The following is a 9,941-nucleotide window of genomic DNA, read 5'->3' on the forward strand; positions in this document are numbered from 1 at the left end:
TCTTCAACCCCTAAACAGCAGTGGACAGCTGCTAAAGGGAGAATTACAAAAAATCCTCCTAAACCACCAAGTGTGCCAATCCAGAACAGATACGCTCCGCTGACCGAGAGCCGGAGATCTCTTTCTGATGACCTGGATAACCCGTCCTCTTCACACAGCAGGGTAAGGACCAATAGCTACTCCAAAAGTAAAAGACTAGAGGGAAAGCTAACGACTGGGCCTGAAACTCTGATTGTGGGTGACTCTGCTGTAAGAGATGTAAAAGGTCTGTGTAGTAAGAACAACATCAAAGTACTCTGTTTTCCCAAGGATACGGTCTCTGACTTGGCTGAGAAGATCCTGCATATTGGGGCTGAACATCCGACTGTGGAGAATGTGGTTCTGCACATTGGAACAAATGATGTTGTGAAACAAGAGTCAGAAGTGCTGAAAAAAGACTTTAAATGTCTGTTGGAAACTGCCAGCTCTCTAAATGCAGAGGTGTTCATCAGTGGCCCTCTACCGCCAGTCAGAAGAGGAGTGGAGAGATTCAGCAGATTGTTTGCACTGAACACCTGGCTTTCAACTGTCTGTACTGACCATTTTGTGCATTTTATTGACAATTTTAACTTTTTCTGGGATCGCAGACATCTTTTCAAGGCAAATGGAGTTTGCCTGAACAAGTCAGGAGTGAAATTGTTTATCTCTAACATATTCAACTGCCTGCGTCATCAATCTGTTCCCTCTGCCAAGGACAAGCGGCAAGAGGAATCAAAACAGGAGATAGACACAACACATCGTGCAGAAAACCCTGAAGAAGTATCACTGCACCCGCCTGAGGAATGTTCTGATTATGGGAGACATATGAGACACACGGAGGAGTCCCCACCGCCCGTCACCCCCCCCCCCCTATCAACGCCTTTGGGGATACTCCGTTCACCCTTTCACCCACGCCCACCATCCTGGAGATCGTTGAACACATGAAGGAGATACAGAGGGCTGGCACCGATTCCTTCCTGGATTTCAAAGACCAAACTAAGGCGTTACGCAGGCCTGGCAGCATGTCCTTTACCCCCGCCCCTCAACGACGCCCACCAAAATCACCGAAGCAGAGATGCGCACCATCTCTCCCGGCTTCATCACCATGCCTACCACAATCATCCAAAACAATCTGCAAACTGATATCTGCTGGGTCCAGGCTCAAGGGCGTATGGCACTCTCAACTCTTTCCAGGACATGCCAGGGCCCTCCCTGCCAGTAGCTTTGCCGATATCTGTGTTGATAGGTAATAGATTAAGAGCGGTAAATCATCTTAGATACAGGAAGCGCTCAAACGTTTGTGTGAGTTTATCTAATTTAGCAGTGATTCCATGTCAGCCACAGCTTGTTACAAAAAACATGACTGATAGTGTGTTTAACAAACTTAAACTAGCTTTATTAAATGTCAGGTCTTTGGCAGGAAAAACATTTTTAATCAATGATTTTATTACTGAGCACAATCTTGATTTTATGTTTTTAACAGAAACCTGGATTGAACAAAATAACAGTGCAGCTGTTCTTATCGAATCAACCCCTCCCAACTTTAGTTTTATGAGTCAGGAAAGAATGCATAAGAAAGGGGGTGGAGTTGCTATTCTGTTCAATGATTCCCTTCAATGCAGGAAGACATCGTATGGAAACTTTGATTCTTTTGAATATGTGGCCCTTCAGCTGAAATGCTCCTCTCGAGCTCTGTTCCTAAATATCTATAGGCCACCCAAATACAGTGCAAGTTTTTTTGATGACTTTACTGAACTGCTGTCTATAGTGTGTATTGACTTTGACCGTCTAGTCATTGTTGGTGATTTTAACATCCATGTTGACAACCCCCAGGACAGAGGGGCTAAAGAACTGTTTTGTGTTCTTGATAGCTATGGACTGACTCAGCATGTGACGGAGCCCACGCACAATAAGGGGCACACTCTGGACTTAATTATCTCAAAGGGTCTGAATATCTCTAAGGTTGTGGTGACTGATGTTGCGCTCTCTGACCATTCCTGTGTTTTCTTTGAGAGCTCTATTTCTGTTCACACAAGTGTTCAAAAAGAGGTAACCACAAAGCGATATTTAACTGAAAATACTAGGGAAATGTTTACTCAGAATTTTTCTTCCACACTTGCCCCTGCTAACATCTCAGTAGATGAGCTAGTAGATCATTTTAATTCAAAAATTAAAAATGTTATAGATGCCATTGCTCCAATTAAGGTAAAGGAAGTGACTGGGAAGAAAATATCTCCATGGAGAAAGGCCATGACCGTTAAAACAGAAAAAAGAGAATGTCGAAAAGCTGAACGCAGGTGGCGAAAAACAAATCTCCAGGTTCACTTTGAAATTTATAAAGAGAGACTTGGCCTTTATAATTTGGAATTGAAAAACGCACGACAATCATTCTTCTCTGACATCATTACCAAAAACAAAAACAACGCACGTGCCTTGTTTGCTACCGTCGACAGACTAACTAACCCCCCAGTGTCAGTAGCCTCTGAATTTCTAACCACCAGGGCGTGCAATGATTTTGCCTCCTTTTTCACTGACAAAATTCAGAAAATCAGACAAGCAGTCAGTGCCTCTGCATCAGGAACAGCAAATGTGCTGTCTCTGTGTCCACTTAACATCAATTCAGACATCATGACACAATTCCATCAGATTAATGATAAAAACCTAGAGGACATTATACAACTTCTGAAGTCCTCCTCCTGCTGCCTTGATATTATTCCAACAGGATTTTTCAAAGATGTTTTGCCTTGCATGGCCTCAGAACTACTTCATATAGTAAACAAATCTCTTCACTCAGGTATTTTTCCACAGGCCCTGAAAACTGCAGTCATTAAACCGCTCTTAAAAAAGAATAATCTAGATGCTTCAGTAATGAACAATTACAGGCCCATATCAAACCTGCCATTTCTAGGTAAGATCATTGAAAAAGTTGTTTTTCAACAGTTGAGTAATTTCTTGCATTTAAATGGTTGTTTCGATGTGTTCCAGTCAGGCTTTCGTCCAAACCACAGCACTGAGACTGCTCTTGTAAAGGTCTTTAACAACATCCACTTAAACACAGACAGTGGCAGAACTTCAGTGTTAGTATTATTAGATCTCAGTGCTGCGTTTGACACTGTTGACCACAGCATATTAGGTAAATACACATCTGAGTTGACAAATATGACATGTGGGGTTCCTCAAGGCTCCATCTTGGGGCCTCTTCTCTTTAACATCTACATGCTACCACTGGCTCAGATAATGAAGAACAACAAAATAAGTTACCATAGCTATGCAGATGACACACAAATTTACGTAACAATTTCACCGGGAGACTATGCTCCAATTCAAACACTGAGTAAGTGCATTGAACAAATCAATGACTGGATGTGTCAGAACTTTCTCCAATTAAACAAAGATAAAACTGAGGTAATGGTCTTTGGAGCCAAGGCAGAACGTTTAAAAGTTAGCGCTGAGCTTCAGTCTGCAATGTTCAAACCAACAGATAAAGCCAGGAATCTAGGTGTAGTCATGGACTCTGACCTGAGTTTCAACAGTCACATTAAAACAGTTACTAAATCAGCCTACTATCACCTAAAGAATATATCTAGGATTAAAAGACTAATGTCACAGCAGGATTTGGAAAAACTTGTCCATGCCTTTATCTTCAGTAGACTCGACTACTGCAATGGTGTCTTCACAGGTCTCACTAAAAAATCTATTAGAAAGCTGCAGCTGATTCAGAACGCCGCTGCTCGAGTCCTCACTAACACTAAGAAAGTGGACCACATCACTCCTGTTCTGAAGTCTTTACACTGGCTTCCTGTGTGTCAAAGAATAGATTTCAAAATATTGATGCTGGTTTATAAAGCACTGAATGGTTTAGGCCCAAAATACATTACTGACCTCCTGCTAAACTATGAACCATCCAGATCTCTCAGGTCTTCAGGGACTGGTCAGCTTACTGTCCCCAGAGTCAGAACTAAACATGGTAAAGCAGCGTTCAGTTATTATGCTCCAAATATCTGGAACAAACTCCCAGAAACCTGCAGGTCCGCTGCAACTCTTACTACTTTTAAATCCAGGCTGAAGACTTTTCTTTTTGTCGCTGCTTTTAATTGAACTTTTCATATCTTAAACTGCACTGTAACTTTTATCCATGTACTTTTTCTAAACGTAATTAAACTCCATGACATTTATGAGAGGGACTGCTCGAAAGCAGAGATATTTGGAATATCTGGCATCGACGGATGAAAAATTGTGTTTTGGTAACACGGAGTGTTTTGGTAACACTTTAAAGACTTTGTTATGGAAGCAAAGCAGGGGAGGGGGTGTGTACAGCCTCCTGAGGGTCCGATTGTGGATGTCATGCGAGCAAAATATGGTGAAGAAAGTCTGTCTAAATTAAATCATATTTTAGACTGCACTGTAACTTTTATCCATGTATTTTTCCTTAATGTTTATTTTATTAGCACTGTAACTTTTATCCATGTACTTTTTCTTGTAATGTTTAATTGAACTATTCATATTTTAGACTGCACTGTAACTTTTATCCATGTATTTTTCCTTAATGTTTATTTTATTAGCTTTTCTTTTTTAATGCTTAATGTCTTTCATTTCTTTTTTGTAAAGCACTTTGAATTACCCTGCGTCGAAAAGTGCTATATAAATAAACTTGCCTTGCCTTGCCTTAAAAAGCTGAGGGTTAGGCTAGGTTTCTTCAACAGGAACAAGTCCTGTTTCTCGCTTGAGGCCAGGAAAAGGCTAGTCACTGTGACCTTTTTACCTGTGCTGGACTATGGGGATCTGATGTATATGAATGCACCTGCCAATTGCCTGGTCAAGTTAGATGCTGCGTATCACAGTGCACTAATATTTGTGACAAACTGTAAAGCATTAACCCATCACTGTACCCTGTATGCAAGGGCTGGTTTGCTTTCACTAACTGTACGGAGGCTCAGTCACTGGTACATTTTTAAATACAAAGCCATGTTAGGGAAACTTCCATCTTATATCTGCTCCCTGATCTCTCGGAGAATTGTAAGTGGCTACTGCCTGAGATCGAATGCAGTGGTTGTATTAAATGTGCCAACTGCTAGGACTGTCTTAGGGAAGACAGCTTTTAGATGCGCAGCTCCTCTGTCTTGGAATAGTCTGCAAATTAAATGGAAACTGAACAATCTGGTGCCACGAAATGTTTTTAAAGCTCAGTTGGATGCTAGTCAATCGGAAGCTATTGGTACCTGCTTATGTGGATAATTATGTAAATGATGCCGTATGATGTCCTTTTGTTGTTCTGTTTATGTTTTTATGTTTCATGTGGAACTACTTGAGCAGGTCTCCCTTGAAAAAGAGATCAATGATCTCAATGGGATTTATCTGTATAAATAAAGGTTTGAAATGAAATGAAATGAAAAGTAAATGACTTGAGAAAAATAAATAATGTAAAGATGTAAAGCTCAAATAGGTCAATGTTGTATTATTTGTTTCATTTATTCTTAAATCTATGTATTGTATGGTAATAATGAATAAAAAAACGTAATGTATTGAACACATTCCGAAACAAAGCAGATAAGACAGAACCAGACTCAGACATGATACTCATTGTGATTGAAACCTTTTGCGCTGTTGCTGCAAAATGAAAACGTTGTTGATTGTCTATTCCAACTGACCACTGGAATCAGATAATTGATATAAGTTGAAGTTCAATTACAGTTTTAAATATAGTTTAACATTCTTTATTAAACTGTTTCAAACTATGTCTAGTACAATTGGTCTATACAGACATTACTACAATCATAATAGTTGTTAAATACTGAGCTTATGAACAATAGAGTAGAGGTCGCTGGTTAAGCCAGGATCAATATATTTGTTGAGGTTTTTATTGTGTACATAATAAATGTGTTTAAATGAATTGAGCAATTTTTAAAGGAGTATAATGTTGCAATCTTTTTAAGATAAGTAATTGCAGTTCAAAGATAGATGTTGTTTTCTCCTCCTCTCTTTCACGAGCCCACACAATAAATCATGAGATTTCAAAATCCGAACAGACGGAGAAGTTTTTTTTCAACTAAACTATTTTGCTCTTGATTTTTTTGGAAATGGGATTTTACGCTACATAACCGAAGACTCAATTCAGGCCAACGCTTTAAAGACGTGGTCAGGGACAGTTAAATATGGTGCTATATTGCCCATGAAGAAATTTACATTTTTGGACAAAATCTCCCCCTTTTTCTGCTCCTAAGGTGCTGCAAAATTAAATAAAAACCGCAGCACCCGGGGTCAGAGACAGGTGTGACCTCTGGAGGGGAAGAGATTCTGAGCAGACCGCGGAGCGACCATTGGGGGGTTTTATGGCCTAGGCACAAAGAGGAACATCTGGAGATTGTAAGGAGCTCTCCCAGGGGCAGGCTACTCCCAACCACACACACACACACACGCACACACCCACACACACAAACACACACTTTGGATGTGTATTTTGCCTTAATTCACTTTGTGTGAGGAATAACAGATGATTTTGGCAGGCAGAATAACTAAAGCAGCAGTGATAGTAATAACAGAAACGCTACAGAGTCACGCTAATAGAAATATATATATAAAAGCATTTATTTTAATTGTGTAGCAGTCAGTTTATAATTTTGCCAGCACTGTTGAGCATTTTCACAAATGTATGTTCATGCCTCTGTGCAAGGCTTAGTCTTTCTATCTGTATAGCCACTGGTGTAACTAAGTTCATAAACTCAATAAGTACTATACTTGGGCACAATTTTCAGATACTTGTATTTTATTTGAGTATTTAAATGTTTTGCTACTTTATTCTTCTACTTCTACAGTTCAGAGGTACATGGTGTACTTCTACTCCGCTACATGTATTTCATACCTGTAAGTGTTAAATAAGACTTTAGTTCCATCTGGAGTAAATCCACAAGCTACCCTGCAGTATACAAAGTCATTCGAACTAGCTGCACCTTTACCAGCTTTGAGAACACTCATGATCTATCATTATAAAACATATCATATATATTATTCTGAAATGGACCAATCTGCACAACGACTACCTTTACTGTCGCTATTTCCAATATATTTTGATGAGAATACTTTTATACTTTTACTTGAGTAACATTTTTAATGCAGTACTTTTACTGTAACATAGTATTCCTACACTCTGGTACTTCTACTTTTACTCAAGAACAAGATCTGAGTACTAAAGCTAACGTTAGCCAGAACATTTTTTCAGTTCACTTCACGCTCTGCCGCTCCGACAGGGAGCTCTGCTCTGAACACCTGAATGGCCCGTTCTAACAGCTGTTCACCAGCGGTCCAGTCTGTAAGACTCACTCCGGACCACACAGTTAATATTAACGAATGCATCCGTAGGTAATATAGCTGCTTAAGCTAGACAATTTTAGCGGAAAAGCAGAGCCTTATTATATCCAAAAGCAGAGCCGACGGGCAGGAAGACATTCATTATAATATTATTATATTATTAAAAAAAAGAAGAACACCATGCGGGCAATGTTGGCACATAACAGCTCGCGGATGCAGATTGTCACGTAGTGATCGTCTTCTCAATAGAACATCTTTGATAATGGATTCTGGCCTATCAGAATCAAGATAACGGCGTGGTGTTGTTGCAGGAAATCCAGACGGAGAATAATTTTGCGGTAATACATCTCTATATACATCGATACAACATTACGTGTTGATAGAAATCATCACATAATGAAATAAGACCCCACAGTTTGATGATTGATAGGTGTGTGGGCTGTCTTCCATTTTCACACACAGAACAATGGGGGCTATCCACCCTTATCCACAATGTAAAGTAATTCACACAGCCTCTTCCCTCTGTGAGGAGCAGCAGGTTCAGCTTCATTTAAATATGTCGTGTAGTAATAGATGGATTTATTTTTCATCTCAAGAGAGAATGTGTATTTTATGTTAGTATTTCAAAAAATCCCCCCAGACCCCCTGCGGGGGTTGGGTTTTCAGCATGTCAACTTTTTTACCTGTGGGGAAATTGCAGGATTGGCTCCAGGTCGTTTTTTGTTTACTACAACACAAATGTGCCTTTTTATTTCATACAGTTCAATTTTGATTGAGACAGGGAAATAATCTAAACCTCACACGTGGCGTTTCACCGTCAATGGGGCGATATAGCGTGTATGTAATTACATTTCAAATACTGATTTGAGCCCCACCACTGTATGGGTTAGCCCTACCATAGATTACACAACACAAACACTCGGGAGCCGATAAGTCAATGAATTGCTTATCGTGACAGGGACACAATAAAACAGTGGAAACAAACTCAAAATGTGTTTGACTTTCATTAGTGAATGAAACTGTGTGCCCTTTTATAGTCTGTGTCCAATATTGTGTATTTGTATATATATTATATATATATCCTAAATATATGCTAAGGTCCCGCTACTGACACGATAGCAGTCATTTTGTGCGCATGTGTGTAATTAAACCCATGATATCAAAATCTCACTCCAGCCAGGTACCCAGAGTTGGCAACCCTGCCCATACCCCAATAATATTTTTATTGCAGATCTACATGAATCACACAAACGACCTACTTTGGATTCAAAAGGTCCCAAGTTTGCATCCCTGCTTGTTATCCTTTTCATTACAGAGCTGGGAAAATGGTGTATTGATTAGATTCTGATCCGTGCAAGTCCTATTTTAACTGACTTTAGTTCTTATCAATGGTAATGATAATTTGATTTCAACCCATAACTAATTATTTAAATTAACTCAACATTTCACATGATGGATTAGTGTTCCACATTTTTCCCACTAATTTGTTTTATGATTGAGCCAATGATAAAGAGAGACATTGATGACCCTGTGTCCCTGTGCTTGACGTCTGCTCTGAACACTTGGAAGCCTCCCGGTCACACCAACACCAAACCCTTGGGTCAGTCAGATGAGACTAACGGCTTCACTTAGGGCATAAGGGTCAGAAATATGACTGTCGTTACCACGGAGTGGTTTGTTTGTTTTTTAAGGCTATTCATACTGCTATGCAGAGGATGCCTGTAAGTTCGCAAGCTGTGAAAAGCCCCTACTATTTTTGGTATAGGCCTGATGTCAGGGGCCTCTTACTGTCTACTTCTACATGTATTCACATTATATAGACCATGTTTCCACCTGGTGAAACTAGAGGCTGCACGGAACTTAGGCTAACAAATACAACCATTCTGTTCTGCTCTAACGATTCAATTTATAGATTCTATATCAAAATAGTTCGTTTTTATTGTTTCCAATGATAATGTCACCTTAAAGAGCCTGTGACACGGTTTTCCCCCATCATCCAAACCCATCAATTTGAGTACATATTGTCCCCTTGAAAACCGTTACTGAACTGATTTTGGATATTTGTACTTTGATAACCATTAATCTGCCCTTCAATGTTGACAATTTTCTGGATCTTCTCGCGGATTCTTCAAGTCCCGCCAAATGATCGGTGACGTCATTGCGGGCACAGCGCTCCAGCTGCACCGTCCAGGATCCCAGCATCTGCATGTAAACCTTAATATATATATACAGTCAGATGTAAACGCACAACGGCGCACACAGCAGCAAGCTCAGACAGCGATGACAGGTTAATGTTGAACGTGTCTGAGAGCTCATATGAGGCTGAAGGATCGGTTTATGTTGTATCTGTTAGAAGTTTAGGAATGAGGTGCGTCAATATGGGCGATCATATGGTCATGTAGCCAGTGGTGGACTGGGACTAAAAATCATCCCGGGACTCTCGACCGGCCCACTTCGGTACCGCTAGTAAATTGTCAACGGGGGGAGTGGGGGATGTCAGGGTGCTGTAGATAGTAAATGTAAATATGTAAATATTTGTGTCACTGCATCCTGGTAAAATACAAATATAATGTATAATGTCTGTGTCTTTGACATTAGCGCTGCTAGCCACCTGTGCC

Source organism: Pseudochaenichthys georgianus, chromosome 3, assembly GCF_902827115.2.
Source record: "Pseudochaenichthys georgianus chromosome 3, fPseGeo1.2, whole genome shotgun sequence".
Classification (NCBI taxonomy): Eukaryota; Metazoa; Chordata; class Actinopteri; order Perciformes; family Channichthyidae; genus Pseudochaenichthys; species Pseudochaenichthys georgianus.